At 33.4% G+C, this 24,232-nt stretch overlaps 1 pseudogene; it reads right to left on the bottom strand.

Moving 5' to 3' along the window:
- Positions 1-18,511: 18,511 nt before the first annotated feature.
- On the bottom strand, positions 18,512-23,546 carry LOC149559952 (AP-1 complex subunit mu-2-like; annotated as a pseudogene).
- Positions 23,547-24,232: the final 686 nt, after the last annotated feature.

Here is a 24,232-nt window from a genome sequence, read left to right as displayed (position 1 = left end):
TGGCATCCAATATGCTTCTACTAGCCATGGGATGGGAACAAGAGCATGGAGGAGATGGAGGGATAATTGATGGAGTGATAGGGTTTAAAGGTTGGAAGGGATTCAAGGGTGAGTGCCTTTGATGATCTAGCTGGTGGATTTGAGGGGATGGAAGGATAGATTTGAACATAGGATATGGATGGATATAATTTCCCAAAATGGATGGAGGGAAGGAAGGATATGTGCCCAAAATAGATGGAAACAAGGAAGGTGTAGGTCCCAAAATAGATGGAGGGGATAAAGGATTCATATTAGGTATGTAAGGACCAAAAATGGATGGAAAGGGTGTGGGATTTAGATAAGGGATATATGGACCCAAAATGGAGGGTTGGAGATAAGGAGTAGGATGAGGGCCCAAAATAGATGCGGAATAAGATGGATGGGAACTTTGGGGTGGAGGTGGAAGGACTTGGGACCATGCAAGAATAGTGGGGATACCAACATCTAGAAATACATTTTCATTTCTTTTTTCAATATGATGTTCATTATTTGGAACACAAGATGTGAGTCCATTACTAGTTGAAGGAGTTGGAGCTTCGGATATGATAATTAGTTCTTCTTCGATGGATCTATCATCATGGATTATGGGAGATGCATGATCATGAAGCAAAGGAGATGGGAGGATAGGATCTTGAGTTGAGTGGGCTGAGGTAAAGGGATCTTGAGATGGAGTAAGTAAGATGGTAGGATTTAGATATGGAGGGGATGGTAAAAGTGGATCATGTAGGGGAATAAGTGGGATGGCGGGATTTGTTGTTCTGTCGGAGGATTTTTCAACATGCTTTTGGACAAGATCTTGATAGGAATGGATGGGAGTGGATGCATGAGGTTCATTATATGGGATTTGGATAATTCTTGGAGGAGGAGATGTGGATGGGATTTGGAGCGATTCGATGGGTGGTGGGAATTTGATGCTTGCGGGAAGTGGAAGGATTTTAAGCAATTTGATGGATGGTATGGGGATGATAGCTATGGGAGATGGGGATGATATTATAGATGGGGAAGCTTCATCACTGACTACTTCACATGGTTGGATTAGATGACATGGCTTATCGACTGTTGGAGGCAGCTTTTCTTGTATTTCCTCTAGGATATTCCTTGGAGACTCGTGTGTCGGAGGTGGAGGTAGTGGATTGATAGGAATAGCTTGTGTGATGAGGGTGGAAGATTGGAAGCTGGGTTGATTAGGTGATGGAGAAGAATCTGGGATATCAGATGGCATGACTAGATAGTTTGGAATAACTCTTGGATTTTGGGGGATGGTTGGTGGAAGGCCTCTAAGGCTCTCAAGATACCCATCATAGTCAACAAGATTTTCATCATCATTGGAATAGGATGTAGCGGGAGAAAGGACAATACAACCAAACACATCATGATAGGTTTGGGATTTCATGTTTTGATGATGAGTTGGAAGGGGATGGGGCCTCGCATATGGATGAACACGGAAGCTCATGGTTGGATTTGGATTAAGCCTAGATTTTGGATTGGCTGATGAAAGATTTCCTAGGGAGAGTCAAAGCTGCATGACAGACCTAAGGAGGATTGGCTAGAGATTTTTTTCTTTCATGTGGATGGAAGACTTCAAGGGCATGTTGTCAAAAAGTGAGTTTTGCTTTCCTATGCATTGGATTGGTGAAGATTGTGTCAACTTAAGGATAGACTAATGATCCTATGGGCATGACACAAGATTGACCACTTGTGGATCCCAACCTTTAGCTCAAGGTGATGAGGGATAACAAGTGACAAAGCTAGATTACCCTAGACAAAGCTCTGTCAAAGGGATAACCTTGGTGAGGCTGGTGGATTGGTCAGATTGATTGGATAGCAAATTCTAGCAGAATGACAATAGCTCTCTAAAGGCTTGGGTGTGATTTTGGATTACGTTGCTAGCTAGCTGGGGGGGATTATTTGGAGTGACTTTGGATTTGGGATTGTTCTAAAGCAAGGAACTAGATAGATTCAGTTGCAATGGGGGAGCTTGGATGATTTTCTGATGAGGCAGTGACTACGCTAAGTATGCCTTGAGCTAGGAGTTTTTTGCTTTTTTGGGATTTCGACCAAAGTTGACAAACATTCATTCAAAAGCTATGAACAAACAAGCAGACAAAATTTTGGAGCAAGCATGTCAAACACACCAACATCCTAGGAAGCTTTCTACAAGGATGAAATTTGTTATAGCTAGGGAGTCCTCGATATATGCAAGGTATGTGAGGCGCAGATCCATAGATGAAACCAAAAAGATGCCACACAGCCGAGAGGAGCGGTAACCCACTTCTCCTCTTTAACTTCTCAAGGGTATAAAGTTCCTTGAGGCTTAGCCCGAGTGAAAAAATCTTGATTCCAAGAGAGGTGTCTTTGGATTCACCTCCTAATTTTTATACTTCGTTGGAACACTAGAGTTGAGGTCATCCCAAGGGGTGATGAAATCCCCAAGCAGGCCTCCTAAAAAGTGTAAAACAAGACCACATACATGATCTTGGGCTTCAAAAGACACGCGTTTGTTCCAATTGATGATTTAGATTTTGTAAGCTATGATTGAAGACACTTGTGATTATGGCATACAATGTTCATTTCAATTTGACAACATCGTCAGCATAATGAAATTTGAGAGATCCTCAACATAAGAAATGCGAGCATCATTGAAAATGCATCCAAACCATGCAATGTTCATTGATTGTTAGGCATTCAAGATTGAGTGTGAGTTTCTTTTAAGCCCAAAACAAAGATGTGTGACACTCGATGGCCAAGCGCGTGCTCAGAGGCCCTCCACGTCAAGATTTGTCCAATTTTTATGCCCAAATGAAGTGTAAGCGAGATTAATGCGCATTCAAGGAATTTTATAACTTAGAAAAACCACTAAAGACCCAAGTGAGTGGAGTTTGATCTTTGTGGAGCACTCTACACACTCTTAGGTAGACCCATCCCCATAGATGGTGCTGAGATTACAACCAATGGTTAAATTGATGGGTGATTAAAGAGGGTGAGTCCAACTACAAAATCACTTAAAGCGTCTTTATTTGATTTTTATAATTTAGGAAGTTTCTAGAATGTAGATTCTTTTTATGCCCCAAAAGATGATTATTTGATCTATGGCATTCAAGATTGGATTTGTTGTTTTAATCATGCATTCATAAAAAAAACAAACTTGATTTTAATCCATGGCACTCAAGAGTGATTTTAGCAACATGCATTCAAAGACAAGTGATTAAACATTCAAGTTTTTTCCTTTGAGCATTCAAGATTGAGATTTTGTGTGTTGTTTTAAGAACTTTGAAGTGCTTTATTTTAACCTTAGATCATTCAAGATTGTTTTGGACTCAAAAGTGAAAATGACTCTTTGGACTTTGGTTTTCATTCAAGATTTTGTGTTCTAGTTTGCATATTTTAAGCCCAAAAATGATATTCCTAGATTGTTTTGATGCATGAAAAACCTAAGAAACATTCAAGATTTTGCAACAAGACATTTGTTTGGAACAAATAACAAAGCTTTTAGGAAAATTTTTGGCAACCATTTAGAACTCTTAGTTTTCATGAGATTTTTAAAAGAACTTTAAAATATTTGCAAATGAGGTTCATTTTATCCTTGATTGATGCTTTGAGTTTGATTTAGATTTTTGTGTGCACTTAGTGTTGATTTTGAACCTTTTGAAATGGAAACTTGAAGTTCTTTTTAAATTTTCAAAAATGAAGTGTTCCTAACTTTTGCATGAATGCATCTAAAACCTTGATGTTGCAAGGATGAAAATGATTAGATTGGTTTAGTTTCACTTGTTAAAAGATTTTTTCTTTTTTGCAAATTTTTTATTTTTTAATGGATTTAAGTATGATCTGGGGGTTCATTTTAAGCACTAAAAAGAAGTGTGTATGATTTTGCTTCCTTAAAAAAAAATTGCCAAGATCTCCCACAAGAAGAAGAAGAAGAAGTAGATGGAATAAGAAGAATATAGACAAGAAGAGGAAGAAGAATTCCAAGTGCTTTGTCCACCTATAAGCTTGAAAAATCTGCAAACACTATGAGATTGACTATGAGTTCCTTTGTCTTCTTCATGCTCACGTGCACCTACAAAACCAATTTATACAATCCTACCAATTACAAAAATAAGAAAAATTAGCCAAAACTAGCAAATGATAAACAAAAATTGACTAAAAAAGCTAATGAAGATGACCCATGTGGGGTTCCACCAGGTATGCCAAAATGAATATGAGCAATGTTAGTATGCTAATAGAAACCAAATTTAAATAAAGCTTCTACAAACTAAACAAAATTCATAAACTTCAAGATAGACTAAGCTGAGCTCTCAATTGAGAATATGAGCCATTAATGGGCTCTCTTCAATGAGAAGCTCTCTTGTTGAGTAGCTTTGTCTAAATAGATAGGATGTATGCTCAAGCTTTATGCTTCAAAAAGGGCTTCAAATGGAGTTGGAATTTGAGTGTGAGTGTATGGTTTTGATGTAAAATGGATTCTCAAAATGGCATTATGACTTTACTTCATGGATTGTGTTATTTTGCAAAGGGGAAGGATCCAATTTATAGGCAAGAGGCTTGAGGGTTTGAGGGCTAAGATGCAAGGATGGGAAAAAGCTCATGGAGGGCTCAGATTGCATGAGAGGAGAGCACATGGATTGTGCTTCCTTACAGCCAATCAGAGAGTGACACATGTCACAGGGTGAGAGGACGGAGGAAAGGGGAAGGATGAGTCAACAAAGGAGGCTCAAGGGATAAAATCTTCATAAAGATCCTCATAATGGCTTGTAAGAGCAATAAAAGGGCTTGGAAGAGTCATTTATGGCCTAGTGGGATTCATAAAGTTTTATGGTTGAGATATTTTGAGGGAGATGAGAGAAATTTCGACTTGGGCTTGATTAGGAGGGTTTTAAGCTTGCTTAGGATTGTGCAAATGATTAGAGAATGGATTAGGATGGTTTAGGATTAGCTTAGGGATAGGCAAGTGGATGGCATTTAATGAGGGTGGGTGAAGGAGGAGATATTTGTTAACTTTGGCTTGGGTTAGTAAGTTTTAGCCCATGTTTAGGGAATGTGACAAGGTTAGGAGGGGATTAGGATTAGGTTTAAAGACATCTTCTAGAAGAGTCTAGACTTATGAGGATAAAGACTTTCTAGAATAGTCTAGAATTTCCTAGGATGAGGATGAAGACTTTCTAGAAGAGTCTAGAACTTCTTAGGATGAGGATAAATTAGATTTTTAGGAAATAAATAAAGTTTTATTTATTTCAAGGATTTGGGTTGAGGAGATATTTATTAAAACTTTTAAAATAAACATGAGGATTGATATTTAATCTTAATTAAATATTTTGAGTTGGGATTAGGGGTAGGAAATGATGGGATTAGCCTTTAATGAAAATTAAAGAAAGATTAGAAGATTTTGGAAGAGGTTAGTGGTCTTAAGGAAATTGGCCAAGTTTTGGGCAAAAAATAACTTTTTTATTTATTTTGGGTTTTTTGGTCAATTTATTAATTAAATAATTAATAAATAAGGAAATAATGTTTAAATAAGATTTAAACATTTTTGGGAGGGATTCCTTAATTAAATATTTTAAATTAAGATAAAGAGATTTAATGGCATAAAAATAAATAAATTAATTAAATAATTAATTAATTAATAAATGATGATGTCATCAAGACCTTTTTAGAAAATAAAAATACTTTATTTTCTAAAGGTTTTTAGGTGTCTACAATCATAGCTGAAGATAATGTGGTATGGCTCACCAATTATCTTGGTCTCTTCAAAGCCTATATTTAGCCAGGGGTAACATTCGACAATTTGGATGATTTGGACTTTAGCACTCCAAACACAGAGAAGAGTAGCAGAGGGAAATTCAACTTTGAAATCCTCCCCAATTATCTGGTGGAGCAGTTTAGTGACATCACAGATGTTATCATGGTACACTAGAAGGAAGGCAGGGGTCCGACTCGAATTTAATTATTGTCTCGGGTCAAAAGTAATAGTATAGGGTTTCATGGTTATGCATAAGTAGCAATTTTGTTAACATGCTTATGTCTCTCCATTTTAGACTCTTAGTTTGATATGTATATATAATCTAAGTAAAGATTTTTTTTAAACCTCCAAGACACACCTTTTTAATATTATTAACAACTTGATTTATATATATAGCAGATAGTAACTGACATTGATATAATTAATGAATGGTACTCACTAGTTAAATACTTACTTTAAGGGTTTATATTTCTAATGCTCATCATTTAGGTTGTTTGTTGTAGATAGTTTTTCTTGGGCTATGAATAGAATTGGCTTCGAAGTATTTAGGATTTTTTTAATCTCTTAAGTAAGAAATGTTATTTTGGAGAGCTCTGTTGAATCTATACTGTAATGGTTGTTGTTCATTCTCTATTCTTGCAACTTCCTTTAATGTATTGAATCTTTTAGATGCCAAGAAACATGTAATTTTAATTTTATGAATTGTTTAGCTATTCTATTCCTATGTGAGAGTTCCAAATGCAGCATAGGAATGCTGGAGGAAGATAATCTCCTAGATGATAGTGTTAGAATGCTTCCTGCAAGATTTTTTAGATTTACCAAAGCCTTATGGCCCTCCTTTGTAGGTATTTTCTCGGGTCTAATTTTGGTTTAGCAATGTTTGGTATGTCTTTGTATAGTCGGGCAAGTCATTCTTCTGGTTTGTATGCTATTTATTTTGGGTTTATCTAGCTATTTTGGGTTCGTTGCTTTCCATTATTCCTTCCCTTGTCTTCTCTACTTTTTGTTAATGGTTCCTTTTGATTCCATTTTATGTTGCTAATACTTCTCATCTCTCTTGTTTCTTTGTATCTACTCCGTACATGCTAGGTATGGTTACTAGGTGTGCCCTTTCCTATTGGGTTCATAGGTCTGGCCTGGTTCTATTGTTCTTTGGGTTTTTTGAGTTTGGTTTAGCTCCTTGGCTTTTCCCCCCTTTGTCTTTTTCTCCGTTTTGCTTTGTTTCCATTATGTTGGTTTCATTATTGTTGTAGTTCTTATTTGGGTATTTGCTCCTTGATTCTAAGCCTGTTCTTTGTTGTATGTCTTTAGGTTGTTGTAGTTTTTCCTCTATAGCATGCTTTTCTTTGGTAATTCTTTCATAGTATTTTAGAGTATGGTATTAATTTTAAGAGTTCCTTGATTTTCTACATGTAGGCATATTGCATGTGACTAGTATGTTTTTAGCCTTACTCTAGTCCTATATTATATGTAGTTTAAAATACTTTGTTGTCCTACTATGGAGTTCAGCTAGATAACCCTTCATAGGGTAGGTAATGTAGACACCTAAAAACCTTTAGAAAATAAAGTATTTTTATTTTTTGAAAAATTCCTGATGACATCATCATTAATTAATTAATTAATTTTTATGCCATTAAATCCTTTTATCTTAATTGAAAATATTTAATTAAGGAATCCCTCCCAAAAATGTTTAAATCTTATTTAAACATTATTTCTTTATTTATTAATTATTTAATTAATAAATTGACCAAAAAATCTAAAATAAATAAAAAATTTATTTTTTGCCCAAAACTTGGCCAATTTCCTTAAGACCACTAACCTCTTCCAAAATCTTCTAATCCTTCTTTAATTTTGATTAAAGGCTAATCCCATCATTTCCTACCCCTAATCCCAACTCAAAATATTTAATTAAGATTAAATATTAATCCTCATGTTTATTAAAAAAGTTTTAATAAATATCTCCTCAACCCAAACCCTTGAAATAAATAAAACTTTATTTATTTCCTAAAAATCTAATTTATCCTCATTCTAAGAAGTTCTAGACTCTTCTAGAAAGTCTTCATCCTCATCCTAGGAAATTCTAGACTATTCTAGAAAGTCTTTATCCTCATCCAAAGTCTAGAATCTTCTAGAAGATGTCTTTAAACCTAATCCTAATCCCCTCCTAACCTTGTCACATTCCCTAAACATGGGTTAAGACTTACTAACCCAAGCCAAAGTTAACAAATATCTCCTCCTTCACCCACCCTCATTAAATGTCATCCACTTGCCTATCCCTAAGTTAATCCTAAACCATCCTCTAATAATTTGCACAATCCTAAGAAAGCTTAAAACCCTCCTAATCAAGCCCAAGTTGAAATTTCTCTCATTTCCCTCAAAATATCTCAACCATAAAACTTTATGAAGTCCACTAGGCCATAAATGACTCTTCCAAGCCCTTTTATTGCTCTTACAAGCCATTATGAGGGTCTTTATGAATATTTTATCCCTTGAGCCTCCTTTGTTGACTCATCCTTCCCCTTTCATCCATCCTCTCACCATGTGACATGTGTCACTCCTTGATTGGCTATAAGGAAGCCCAATCCATGTGCTCTCCTCTCATGCAATTTGAGCCCTCCATGAGCTTTTTCCCATCCTTGCATCTTAGCCCTCAATCCCTCAAGCCTCTTGCCTATAAATTGGATCCTTCCCCTTTGAAAAATTACACAATCCATGAAGTAAAGTCATAATGCCATTTTCAGAAGCCATTTTACATCAAAACCATACACTCACACCCAAATTCCAACTCCATTTGAAGCCCTTTTTGAAGCATAAGTTTGAGCATACATCCTATCTATTTAGACAAAGCCACTCAACAAGAGAGCTTCTTATTGAGAGAGTCCATTAATGGCTCATATTCTCAATTGAGAGCTCATCTTAGTCTATCTTGAAGTTTATGAATTTTGTTTAGTTTATAGAAGCTTTATTTAAATTTGGTTTCTATTAGCATACTAACATTGCTTATATATAGGTAGTACTCGACCATGGTGAATAGTTACATAAAGGTTTACAGAGATGAACACATTAAACTTGATTACTAATCGATACATTAGAAGGAGTGTATAGATTGTATATACCTAGATAGTGCTAATTGGCATGCCAATATTCTCTATTTCAGACTAAGCTTCTTCCATATTTATATTATATGGGTTTGGTTTTACCCAGAATGATCTCTCTCTAAATATTGATTTTGTTACTACTCTTTGTCTAATGGATGACATGAGGTCCGAATGAGATAACTATTTAAATTGGGTTTAGACTCAGTTGTAATGATGTATACATGCTCTCTTTAAGGCTCTGGCATATGCATCTCGCTTATTCATAGTTATCTCGGGATCATGTCTGAAGCTCATGCATTTCTTTAGATGTTTTTCAGTTCAGATTCATAGATAAATTTCCATCTCTAGATTGTTGTTTGTCTATATCAATATGCATTAGAAAGCACTTTTTTGCTACTATTAATCCTTTCATTATTGTCCTTGGGATTTTAGTATTTGGTTAGTAGCTTGATGGTAAGATTTTCTCAGATCTCTGCCTATTTGCTAAGTGAATTTTCCTTTAGTTTTATATGTTCATTAATTTATATATGTTATTGGGTTATTTCTTTCTATTCATCATTAAACATGGATGCTTAGGGTGTAAATATAGTATTGCTACTTATATTTTGTTACTCTTAGGTCTTCCTGGTTTTATAAAATTTTAAATTAATGTTCATGTTTTGATTAATTGGAGACTATTCAAGGATGGTACCAACTCCAAATTCTTGGTCAAAATATTCTTGTTTTGTCCATGATATCTAACCATTTTATGTTATTAGTTGGTTGGTTACTTTTTACTCGATTGATTGTCTATTAGTAGGATAATTTGATACTAGTTATATACCATTCGGTAGCCGCTTCTGAAGATTGGATGCAATTGTAATTATCAGGGGCTTGTCCCTTTATTCATTGTAACTTAATTGTAATTATAATTAGGACATTAGTTCACTTGGGTATGCCCCTTTTAATTTTGTAATGATATAGGACATCTGTCCCAGGCAATACTGGAGGATTTCTTCTCTGTTCTTTCCTACCAGTGCTCATTTGAATGGAGAAAGCTACTGTAACTTATTATTTCACTAATAAAATTTATCATGGCCTTGGTTGTTTACCGATAAATAATAATAATAATAATAAATCTTATTTAATAATAATATGTATATATTTTAAAAACTTAGCATTAAAATAACAAATATTATATAGATAACATTTTTTTAAAACAATTAAAAATCAAAATTTATAATTCACATCGTTCTGTGATTAAAAGTTGTTGTAGGTGTGGTTTTTTTATATCCCTGTGAATATTTACAAAGTGGCTGCCAGCATAGCATGTGGTGAGGGGTGGGGGTATCAAGTTATTCCCTCCCTGCCCCATCACATTAATTTTTTTATATTAAAAATGTTTTTATATAAGACATTTATCTATATATTATTCTTTTTTAAAAATAATTTACTGTGTGAAATTCTATACACACAAAATTATAAAGGAAAATTCTTTAAAAATATATTTATTTTCAATTCAATTTCTCAACTTTAATTTGGAGGTAAATTTATGATTTCCCAATTGATATATCTTTATATATATATATATATATATATATATATATATATATTCTCTAGAAGATTTTTCTCTATTTATATTCAAACCCTTTCCCAATAAATTTTCTCATTCTAAAATCTACTGGAAGAAAATTTATATTGAACAATTAAAATGTTCCATAAACAGGAGAATTTCCAAATGTCCAAAATTCACAACATGGTACATTCTTCACAAGAATTATCCAAACAATCATCTAACAAATATGAAGAAGACATGAAAGAAAAGAGCATATTTAAATTATGTGAAATTCACAAGCATCTACCTAGACACTGATGCTAATTCGCTATGCCCCAGAAAACTATAGAGAACAATTCCCCTTTTAGAACCTTCTCCTTTCTGAAAATTCCTTCCTTCTAAAAAATTCGCAATAAATTGAAAATGAACCCCCAAATTGTGATAAGGAGTTCTCTCCCTAAAATTGGGGCACTAATTGTGTGTTCACCTGAGAGAACTCTTTGCTCACAACCTTTTAACTCTTTATTAACTTTTATTTGTCTTTCTTTTATCTTTTCCATGCACATTCATTAATTAATTAAATTACTTTATTTTCTTTTCACTTGAGCTCTTTTAAATTAATTAATTTAATTTAATCTCATGCACGTATCATGCAATCATGAACTTTTAATAAATTAATTTCTTTTTCCACTTCTAAATTTATTTTTGAACATTAATTTTGGTAAATATTTATTAACTTAAATAATAGTATTATTTAGCATTTATTTAAAAATGAACTCGAAATATATTTTTATTAAATTAAAGAAATAGTATCAGGTTCCAAATTTAAACTTATAAATTTTATCTTCTAATTTAATTCTTTTTATTTAATTAATTTTCCAATTAATTAAATAAAATAAAATATTAAAATATATATTAATTTTTCATTAAATTAAATCATTAATTAAATATTTTAATTAGACAAAATTAATAGAAAATTCACCAAACACTGCCAAAGTAAAATACAAAAACCCATCATAAAAAGATTCATATAAAATCAAACTAAGGGGTTATAATCACGAATTACATCATTTGGCACATTTGGAAGGTAGACAACTTAGATACTTGTCCTACTTTTCTAGGACAAATGGTTTAAGGGTTTAGGATTTGGACTTAAGAATTTATCTCCCCTCTCTTACCATTGAGATAATGTGATAGGGTATGCTCATCCTGACAATTGAGGAAAGTTGATAGCAAGTACCTGCAACCTGCATAAAATCCACACATGTACAAGCACAATATATACTAAGATAAATAAGCAATGGCAGGAAGTGGTACATCATGTAGATCTTGACTAGTAGGTGACTACGACTTCCTTCCTTAACCACATCAAAAATGCCATCCAAAAAGAAAACAAACACACACCATACACATGTATTATGGGGTAAGTATCCATACGAAACACATATGATAATCCATTTAACTAATCATCATCAATAGCTGCAAACCACCATAATAATCATCATACACATGTGAAATACAGAGTACCAAGTAATCTCATCATATATCAATTGAATCTAAAACAATATCTGATAATCTCAAAATAATGCATCAAACCATCAAACATAAAACTGGCCTAAAAGAGTTCGGCAATGATAGCAAAGTGTAAACTAAAAAAATGTAAACTAGAGGTAGGCACTACATAGATAGAACATGGTGCAACTACTAGAGGATGCTAGTAATTCCAAAGGCCAAACTAAATTAAATCAGACCAAGTGAAGATCAAGGACATACACCATCTCTCCCAAGGCGCCATGAAGTTCTTAATTTGGAATCTCAGGGGATCCAATGCCCTTGGAAAAAAAGTTAGATCAAGCAAGCTTCGGATCAGGCTAAGGTAGATCAAGCAAGATTTGGATAAAAAGTGCTCAAAACTTTTGGTGGTAGGAAAATGTGACCTGAATTCTTCTTTGATGTAGTTGGTGCCTTAGGGGGTTTAGAGGTATTATGGAATCTAATGTCAATCAAGATGGATTTAATGTTTAGGTCATGGTATTAGCAAGCCATGACCTTCAACACATTAACAATCAACTTGTTTGGAATCATAATCAATGTATATAGTCCAATACACACATCTAAAAAGAAATTAACTTGGGAAGAAATAACAATATTTATAGGTAATCATATTCCAGCTATAATAGTGATGGTTAGAGACTTCAATGAAACTTTATCTCTAGTTAAGAAAAGAGGTAGCTAGGAGTGACTCAATCAAGTCCAAATTGATTACCAAAATTTTCTGTCTTCAAATGGGTTGTGGGAAATAGAAGCCAAAGGGAATCCATTCACTTGGAAAAGTAGATGCTTGGGTTTATCTAATCTAATTAAAAAGATGCATCATTTTTTTATAGCAGGCAATTGGAGTTTTTTACACCTATTATTTGAGATAGAAACTCTTGGAATTTTAGGGTCTAATCACTAACTAGTCTCATTATTAATTCACAAAGATAATATTTTGACCAGAAGCCCATTTAAATTTTAGCAAATGAGGTTCATAGAAGATAGATTCTTTTGGATACAATTGATGAATTGAGTATTGTCTTTGATGTTACACAAATGTCATATAGTTATCAGTCAGTGTATGCCAAGCTCATTCAACATTGAAGATAGTTTTTTGTGGCTACCAAGAAATCTAGAGTTTTCCTAGTTTAGAAGGCAATGTCTAAAGAATACACTCAGGTGCCAAATGAAAGTATGTGGATGATGAGTGTTAACTAAGCTCACTCGATTAATGAAGGAAATGTTGGATGGAACTAGTGCTAATTGACCTCACTCAGTTACCAAAGGAATTTTCTAGTATGTAATGTTGACTAAGCTTCATTTAGTTAACATAGGAAAATAGCTTATGAGTTAGTGTCTACTAAGTAGGGTCAGTTGTCAAAGGATTTTCTTATTTTGGCATATTAAGTTTAATTGATTTATCTATTGGTTCTAGCCAATTTAGAAAATGAATATTAGTTATTCTAAGTTGTATTCTAGCCTACTTGATAATGTGAATGATACAAGTAGAAGGTCAACTTGTGGCATAGAATGTGAGAAGTGGGATGTGAATACATTGAAGATTTAATAACGCTAAGAGTAAGAAAATCAGAAGGGTAAGTAAAATATTCTCATGGAGCTGAAAGGATACATTTGATCTCTAAGGATCAAGTAAAAGCCATATTAGAGATTTGTAACCAATAATTTAGTTGCATCCAAATTAGGTCATTTCATTGTTACCCTCTAACCATTGTAGCAATGATCTAAATCTCCTTATAGAGTTGGTTTAACAACCATTTATAAATCCTCTAACAAGGTGGCAACTCTTTTGAATTGTCTAAAGACCTTTGACAAGGCCACTTCTAATAGGGTGATTAAATCCTCTAAAAAGGTCACACCTAATAGTGTGTTTTGCAACCTTTAACAGGATTGGATCTTAATAGGGCTTACTACAGAAAAGCAAAAATAGTAACTAGTTGCAATTCGTGATTTTTCCCAAATTGGATTTCCACGTTAAATCTTGGTGTCAAATGTGTTCATGCTATTTATTTTCTATGTTTGCAACTAAGTTCAAGTAATGATAATTACAGATAACATCTTAAGATCTACATGCTAGTTAATTATTGAGCATTCTTAATATTTTTAGAGTTACAACATTTCTTTGTTTGTCGAGCATCAACATAATTAAGTTTTGATGAAATTATTTTACTGATATCTAAGGGATCTAAGAAATATTTTTCTAGTAACTGATTCAACCCTCCCCTCTCAATTACTCCTCTTATATTTCCAACAAGATTCATAGAGTTGGTGGCTAGCTACACTAATAAATTTGGCATCAATTTGTGATGGCTATGTGTCATAATTACAACAGCTATGTGTCGCCATTGCGACAGGTATAGATGTCGCTATTTTTTAGTTGCAAAATACGACGTCTACCCAATTTCATCACAATTACAATGCATATCTGTTGCAATCCAACCCCTTTCTTGTGACACAAACCTCATCGCAATTCATGGGGTATCTGTCGTAATAGCGACGTCTCCAAGGTTTTTGTGACGGTAGTTGGGGTGTCCACCTGCAGCCACTCCAACAACAACCCTGTCGCAATAATTCCTTTTTGTGTCACAATTGCGACGATGAAAGTTGAATTACGATGGATGGGGGTGTTGCCTTTACACAAACCCCATTGCAATTCATCATTTTTTGTGTTGCAATTGTGATGAGATGCGACGGAACATGGCATCGCCACTACTGCTCTTCTATCGCAATTGTGACGGCAGCAAAGTAAAACATAAAAAAAATTTGTTGGCTTCCAGCTACGTCAAACAAAATCAGACCTCTTAAACCCTGCATAACTTCAGTTGGTCACATCTTATATTTGAGCAGGATGTTGTCTTATTGGTGCTCCCTCAATTATTTCATGAGATATTATTATTAGGCCATCCAATCGGCTATAGGACAAAGATGATTCCTGAATAATCAAATTAGCAATATGGTCGATCTACATTGCATTTGGACACTTGATTTGAGGTTCATCTCATCGATTCCCATTCATCATAGGATCTTTATTTGATTAGACCTTGATAAAAAACATTAAGATTTCCTAAACCCCAAGCCCAAATCATGCAGGCTTCAATCTCCACATATCATAAAGCCTGTATATAGAGTTGATCATCCTGTGGCTAGAAGCTTCACTTGCATCAGCTCTCGGATGGTGTGAGAATGCTTAGCTCTATATACAGGCTTTATGATATGTGGAGATTGAATCCTGGATGATTTGGACTTGGGGCTCGAGAAATCTCAATGTTTTCTATCGAGGTCTAATCAGATAAAGATCTTGTGATGAATGGGAATCGATGAAATGAACCTCAAACCAAGTGTCCAAATGCAATGCAAATCGACCGTATTGCTAATTCGATTGTTCAAGAATTATATTTTTCCTATAGTCAATTAGATGGCTTGATAATAATATATCATGAAATAATGGAAGGAGCACCAATAAGACACCATCCTGCTCAAATATAAGATGTGACCAAATGAAGTTATGCAAGGTTTAAGAGGTTTGATTTTGTTTGATGTTGGAGGTAGTTGAGAATGATGTAGCTAGAAGCTTCACCTCCCTTGTCTCCTCCCTTTGCTTCACTCCTTCTTAGGCCTTAATATGTCATACTTATGTTGCTTAAATCATTGAGTACTGACAATTTTGCTAAAATTGATTCCTTACATTTCTCTTTTCAAAAGCTTTCTTATAAGGATAAACTATGATAGAAACAATCTCTTGAACATGCACACACTTTTCTGGCTATGGTGGACTAGTAATGTGCAATATATATTTTGTGCACTACAATATCATGTAGTGAAACCGATTATAAAAATACAAATATAGAAGTAGTGAAACCATGGAAGCAAAAGCTAGTAAAATTGGGAAGGTTCAATGAAAACAAATATTATGAAGAAAGATTGCAATGATGTGGCATTAGATTGAATACATCGATATATGTAATTGGATCAAAAATATCTCTGGATATTAATGCCAGTAAAGCAACATCATAATTTTTTGAGATGTGTGTATTGATCTCATCATTTTTTATTTAATTAAGGTTACTTGAATGATTTGAACAAAAACTTACATAGAATAATAAAGCTACTTTGATTTTTAATCCATGTCACTCAGGTAGAAGAAAAATAGAAAAACTTTCTATTTTAATAATATGTATAACATACTTGAAATGCACTCGTAAAGCCCCATCTCAGTTGATTTTTTGTCAATCTTGGGATGACAATAGAAATTACTGGCATAGTAGGCTTGTACTTAGCAATCAACCTGGGGCAAATAAAACATAAATATCATGCTGAGAATTAGAATTCATAGATGTGTTATCTGTATATCAAAAAATCAAATTCACATTGGCATGGCAACAGATAAATCTAGAATTGATGAAATTGCCTGCATTATGAGGTAATGATTATGATAACCAAACCCCAATAGTGGCAAAAATGAAACCAAATTGTAACTTATCACCAATTTCCCAAATTTGATAGTTTCAAATGTCCAAGGAATATATAATGTAGAATAAGAAAATAATTACTTTGCAATTCGTCTGGATGTTGTAAATATTGCTATGACAGAAGCTTTCACTTTGATTGTTGCACTTACCTAAAATTATCATACAAATACTTCTATTAAAGGGTGAATGCACAAAGTTGGGTTGCAATTCTGCGGAAGTCAAATATGCAAAATGAGACCTCTTAGAAATGGGCACCCGATTTTAAAAAATGGGCACCCGTTTTTGCCTCAGGTGCCCGACCCTAAATTTAAAAAATGGGCACCCATTATTTTTAAAAATCGGGTACCTGTTTCTCAAAAAATAAAAAATTTAAATTTTTAAGAAACGGGCACCCATTTTTTAAAAATAAAAAATGGGTACCCATTTTTTAAAAATCGGGTACCTATTTTTTAAAAATCAGGTACCCTTTTCTAAAAGTAAAAAATGAGTACCCGTTTCTTAAAAATTCAAATTTTTAAGTTTTCGGCGGATTTTACATCCCACTTTTAGCTTTTCAAAATAGGTACCCATTTTTTAAAATTCAAATAATGGGTGCCCATTTCTTACAACATCAGACGAGATTTTTTTTTCCTGCCTCGGATTTTGGTTTGGGACAGGGTTGGTGAGACCAAGCCTATGCCTTGGCCTCTCAAGATTTGGCTAAGGCATTGAACTGACAAATTCATGCCTTGCCATAATTTTTAAAGGGTCTTCCCGATCAAAATTTTTTATGAAAAAAAAACCCATTATAGCTCTCACTGTCCTAATTTTAGAAATATAAATTTTATAGAGTTATGATTTTATTTACTATTTAAAAAAAAAAATTAATCAAAGGTGGTACCTAAATGTGAAATATCAATGTTCACTAAAACTTTAATAACTCTTTTATTATATATTTTTTCTAAAATTAATTTATATGTCATCAATCTACATTCAATTCTTTTGAAGTTTAAAAAAAAAAATTGAAAAAAGTGAAATTTTGATCAAATTATAGTGTCCGTACATGAGAGGTTTTAAAAATTTCTTTTAAAGCCAATTAAAAATTAATAAAAAAAAATATTCATTAAAAAATTCAAAAAAAATATTCTCATCAATCTTTGGTGTGTCAGGTAACTCTATTTAAAAGGATTCGTAAAAATTCATTCATTTGTGTCAAATTATGGTGTCCGTACATGAGCATGGTATGGTCCTAAAACAGGCATTTTGAAAAAGTGATTTTTAAAGATCCATACCAAAAAAAAATCTATCATATGGGTATAGAAATAAATTACATATTCAAAAAGAAGATTCCAAGCACTACAATTTTTATTTCTGAACCTTTTTTATATTTAATCTCTAAATGGCTCAAATTTTTTCATCAATTGACAAAATATTTCAAAAACAGGAAAAACACTTCCACTTTTTGGCCAAAAGTGAGACCCAACTTCTTGCACTGACCCTAAATTTATATCACTTTCCACATATCAAATGAATAGTTAATTACAACCAACATTAAAATTCATCTGTAAACAAAACCTGAGTCATGGCAAAAGGAATTAAAATAATTTTATGTACTTACTGCAGAGGTTGCAATGCATTCCAACTGAGACATCGGTTCACTTTGACATTTGAGAGTCTTCTTAAAATAAATAGCCTAATTGTACACTTTCTCTGCCTACATGAAATAATTAGAATATGTTATCTTTTAAGCAGTTGTTTAGATCATAATATGATATCACAATACATATATTTAGAGAAGGGGGAGAGAAGGTTATTGGTTGACCTCAATTCTGATGATCAGTGGCTGAAACAATCGACTATAACTAATCTCTATATACTACGGTTGAAAGAAATTAGAATATATAAAAGAAAGAATGATGAACACAACAAAAGAAAATTTGTGATAGGTTTTTAACAAGACACAACTATTAGGCGGATAGTCAAATAACATCCTTCTACTTGATCCTACATTTAGAAACTGAAAACAACTTAATAGGCCATCAAAATGATCAAATACCACATTCTCTCTTGTTTACAAAATTTCTCAATTATCACTAGTCTAGATCATTCTTAGTTCATATTCACCTGCCATTGTAATGTACCTCACCCATGGCAATGCTTGATATGCACTCTTTTCAATGATTTTTAGTTACTTGACCTACAGTAAAGAATTGCAACAAAAGAAAGTTGTTATAAAGTAGCAGCCTAAATCTAAATGAACAAAATGTAAATTCTCAACCATTTATTCAATGCATCAATTTACTTGTGGAGCTAAATATTTAAAAAGCATAATGATTTTCATTGAGGCCAATATAAATATAAGCAATGAGCTTGTTCTCATCAGAAATATAGAAGTGAACACACAAAAGGGTCCAACACTGTGATGACTTTTATGGAGTCAGTCCAAAACGACCTGAAATGACTCAAATTTTAGATAAGTTATAAATCATGGTAATGAGATAATGATCCTCACAAAAGAAATAATCTACATTTGTAAACTAAAGTTAAGAAATGACCTGAATTCCTAATACAATAAAATATGGTATCTCAAATTTGACACGAATAGGCACCCACTTTTCTGGGGTTGCTTCTTCAACAGTTATGCTAGAAAGGCTAAATTCAGCCCTCAATATGTATTCATGAATCAAAACCCACATAATAAGTCAATCAAGAAACTAAAATATTAGGGTCCAGAACCATGGTACTATTAACCATCTTTGAACAAGAAAACCAATGAAAGATGCAAGATACCTTTCCACCAAGAAATGATTTTATTTTCCAAAGCAAAGCATCCCTCTCTGAGGAGTATGCAGAAGTACCCATTGATGTGCATACATGAGGTGTAGATGCATCAGCTAGTACTGGCAATTCAATTTCAACATTTTTTGCCGTACTGCAAAGTTAAAGAAAACCATGAGACAAATTAGTAAATACACAAAAATATCAGTCATACTTAAAGCATTCCCTGAAGCTAACATGTTAGAAAGATCTATCTACACAATAGATAAATCACATCTAAAATAGGCATACATAAGCCAGAGAGATAATTTGAAACCTGCGATCTTTGTATTGGCTGCATGCTCTCACCAAATATTCTACCCGGCTTCTTGAATGATTTTCTACTTGAGCTTCAACCCATATCAATGTCTTTACCTACAAATTAATAAAAACATATGATATGAAACCTACTTTAGAAGGATATCCTTCATAACAGAACTTCAAAGATTTGACAACAATTGCATTCTCTTGAATATATGAACAAACTTGTGTGCTAACTCTATAGTTCATAAGATCAAAAGTCCCATCATGAGGTATGAAGGATATAGTTCTATCATTTTCAAAATGAGCAAGACGAATGCACCTAACAGAAGAAATAGAAATTAACATATGCCTTTTCGAGGGAAAAAAAAGATCAAGTACAACATCAAAGGAATTTGCAAGCACTTTAATATAAGATAAAATTGATAGTTTAAGGAATTGAATAAGAAAATGAGTTTGATTGCATACTGATGAAACTTGATGTCATCCAAATCAATTTCTTTACCCTTTGATGCTTTGCCTTGAGCTTCTAGTAGCACCTCGTCATTGCGTCCAAGTTTGCATTTTGGCATTCCGCTAAAAAAAAGTGAATCAAAATACACTTCTCATTAACAACTAGCTATGTAACATTTCAGCAGTCATGCTAAAAGTACATTATAAATAAATAAAAATTAGAAACAACCACATTTTGCATGAAACAAGCTAAATTAACCATGAAACACAATCAATCATTCAATGCCAAATATTAAATCAAAAGTTATAAAGGTTTAATACTTATGGCATATGTATAAAAAAAAGAAATCATTAGTGGTCAAACTACTTCCAACACTCAATAATTATATAAAATGTCTAAAGATATATACATATCAGTATTTTATTCTTTTTTTGTAATTTTTCATACTATTTTATTTCCAAGATCGGCTGTGGGGATCCAGCTTCAGCGTTGATATGGCAAGGGCACGGGTGTCCTGACCAAATTATTCCAAATACATCTATTACAGACCTGGGGAAGGCCTACAAATGGTATGAATTGGACCTGGTCTAGGTATGGGACCTAGTGCAACATAATCTAAACTTCAACATTTGGTCATTATAATTTGACTTTTAATCTGTCACTCTAAACTCTCCAAGAAATTAGACTCTATTCAATCATCCACCATAGTTTATTATTCTTCTATATTTGTTTTATTCTCGCTAAAGCATGTAATCTGTTGAAATGCAAGTATCCAGCAATGAAGTTGGTTGTCTTGTGACCAAAAAATTATTATTTATTAAATCTTAACAATGAATATGAACATAATATTTGTACTTATAAAAGTTGGACAATTTGTAGATTCTTTGTTTGATGGTAATTCATAATTCTACCACGTAAAAATAAACACAAGATGTTTATTATCTGAACTCTCATGAGCCAATCCCATTCTCATAATATATGTCTATTTTTTTAGCTGTGTATAAGCATACATGGGCCTTTCAGCTTAGAAAATGGGGTTTGTCCTATTTCAAGGTGTTCCACATGTAGGGTACATATTTAAGAAAATAGGTGTGCAATAACATTAATGTTCTCCATGAACCTAGCTAGAGTTTACAGTGTTTCAACTTAGTAGAGATTATGGGAAACAATTCCATGCTTCCTCTTTGTGGTCTATTAGTTTTATTTCTAAAAGAACTCAATAATAAGATTATGCATGGGGTAGGAAAAAACTACCTCAAGTACGCTCTCATCTTCAGCACTCCAACCACATCAAATCGCACTATTTGCCCATTGCTACTCACAAGAATATTTACACTTTCTACTACATCCAAAAAGACCTTTAATAAAAAATTAAAAGCACAAAATTAGTTAAATATCAACTGCCATATTCAAGTAAAGCACAAAGTTAAATCAGGATTAGCCTTCAACCTCATTTATTTTGTATTGTATTCCTTCACTTCTCTAGGAAACTGCATTTGTAATAGCCATTGGAGGTCGCTAAGTGACTTCCATCCTGTAATCATCCATTTTGATGAATTCACTAAGAATCTTTGCCTTTGTATGTTGAGGGTACCCAAAATCCATTATTTCATCTAGTAGTTCATACTGCACAATGGGAAATAAAAGTGGTGAAATGATATACACATATTTTAAACTTTAAGTTTGTGATAAAATATTCTCAAATAGTTCATTACAAGGAATTATGAACCCTCGACCCTCTATGGCTCAGATTAAGAATAGATGTGTACACTCACAACAACGAAAAAATTGTCTCTCAAAGACTCTTCTTCTAGCTCTTCAAAATAGTGCTTGAATACCTACAAAAATAACACACATGACAATCCAAAACTGAACCCAAAGTTGACATGTGAATTAGTTATTGCAACACACTAATCATAGCAGAAAACAAAGAGGAACATTAACAACTCTTGATTACTATAATAATACCTAAATATGCATGCAATAGCTACAAATAAAAGAATTATATGCATACACTAGAATCCCTGGCTCTATAGGTTCAGTAAGTTCCCTAAATGTAGTGTTCTATTTAATAATTGAAAATAGAGCCTCAAACAAGAAATAAATTGTGAATGAGAAGTGTAGATTGTTGAACTTACATCCACAACTCAATGTAAAAATAATAGTAAGCTAGTTGCATTAGAGTTCTATCTTGATGCTGCCATAAGGTAGATATTGTTATGCTGAATGAACATGTAAGTCACCCCATTGTCATAAAGTTCTGGATTTTGTAATGTGAGATCACCCTGTCCATGTAATTCCATCAAAAAACTTGTCAAAACACATATGTTGAAACCATCCTCACACACGACCAATTCAGCCTTATATGAGACAAGATATAAGAGAGGGTGGTACATTTTAATGAATATATTCATACGAGACAATGTAATTTATGTGACATTTTCCACCTAAACATCTTTAACTTTTAAGTAATTTTCATACCTCTATGTAAATATTCCATATCTAAGAAGCTTCTTTGTACAACATTGCAATTTTTAACTTCATGATGCACATAACACAGATGAGTCAACATAAACTATAGGTTCTTGTGTTCTTTCCATAGTTTTAAAAGAGTTCTTATCGATAGATCCATGTAAGAATTTTATTCCTCTAAAAATGGTTTTATTACCAGTTTTAAAGAAAGTGGACACAAACTAACTAAAGAATCTTCAAATTGAGGACTGTAAGTTACATTGATGCGAAGCCTTCTAATATCCCCTTAAGGAACCCTATTCAACTCGAGGATTCAACAACGTCTTGGAATCCACTCAAGGAACTAGAGTTCAACTCAAGGATCAATAAGAAGTCCTTGACTTAGTAGATCTCTTCCACACACCATACCCACAAATTCACTTCCTACCTTGTTACCACAATCTCTTATTAAATCAATTTCCTTCTATGTCACCTAGTGTACCTAGCACCTCCATCATACCAAAATCCAACTCCAACATCTCTCACTGAACCTAACACCTTAGACCATCTTATCATGGCCTATCTACCATGCTTCAACTCTTCATCAGCTTCCAATAATCCATCTTTCACCATTTCCTACTTTAGCCCTTCTAGGCCTGTCTAGTAGCCCTGCCCTACAGCAAATTGCACTTTTCTCTCTAACTCCCCAAAAAACCTAGTGACTTAGTCACCTTTTCAAATACCCTTTATGGTTTTCTTCAAACCTTGCAAATATCAATTTCTCAACCTGTGACTGTTGCACCTTTCTATGGCTATCACTACAACAGTTAGGCCTAATTAGCCCTTGTCTAACAAAGCAACTATGCTTTTCACACACACTCAACTCTCCAAACCTTGAAATAGTCTTAAGGCATCTAATAAATGATAAGATTCCACAATTTGTTTGACCCTCCATGCATTTCTAGACACCTTTTCATCAAACCATCCCTTTAAGGGTTTCTAGCCTAGGGCTTCCTAGAAAAGACCCTAAATCAACTCATAAAACCTTTCTATTGGCTCCAACACCTTTAAACATACTCCCTAAAATGTTTTCAACACACATTTAACCATCTAACCTGTTGTTCTTTTCTTTGTTCACTGTCACCTGCATCCTCTTGCATTAAAATCATAAAAAAAACATATTCATACACTTAAGTGCCTCTCCCACAAGTTACAATCCATTCATAGAAAGTGGGAGAGGCTTGTCTCCATTAATGACTACAAAACTATGACAATCAGTCATGTTCCCTGTGACAACAAAGATTTCAAAGATAGTTTTAAAAAAAAAAAAAAACTTACAAAGTCCTTGCCAAGAGTTAACAAATCATGAAAATCTTTTCAAGGAGCAACAACAATAAATCTTGAAAATAAAGAACTTTATTGGATTACCAAGTCGAATCTTGCAACTAGGAAACTGCCACTGTGACAGTGAATATCATATTTCTTTGATTTATTTATTTTCTTGTTACATACACCTCTCTTCAACTTCTGCCCTTGTGTCTTATAAAGACATTTCTTTTATAAATGTTTTCCCATCTAACTAACTCATAAAACTGAACTAAAGCCCCCTTGGATGCCAATTACTCTTCTAACTATCTTATGACAACAAATAGACAATTTTTATAACTTTTTAAACATCATTACCTTTGATTATCTTTTGTGACCTTTTCTCGGCTAAAGACTTATTAAAACTATAATGTCATTCCTAAATGACTCTAAAAGACCTTTTAAAACACTCTTCACACACCTATAACCTTAACTAACCTCATTCAAGCCTAAGTTGGCTTATGTTGCCAA

Source organism: Cupressus sempervirens, chromosome 4 (assembly GCF_028749045.1).
Source record: "Cupressus sempervirens isolate cs-2001-9-10 chromosome 4, ASM2874904v1, whole genome shotgun sequence".
Lineage (NCBI taxonomy): Eukaryota > Viridiplantae > Streptophyta > Pinopsida > Cupressales > Cupressaceae > Cupressus > Cupressus sempervirens.
Note: the sequence above shows the minus strand (reverse complement) of the source record. Positions and strands in the feature narration are given on the sequence as shown.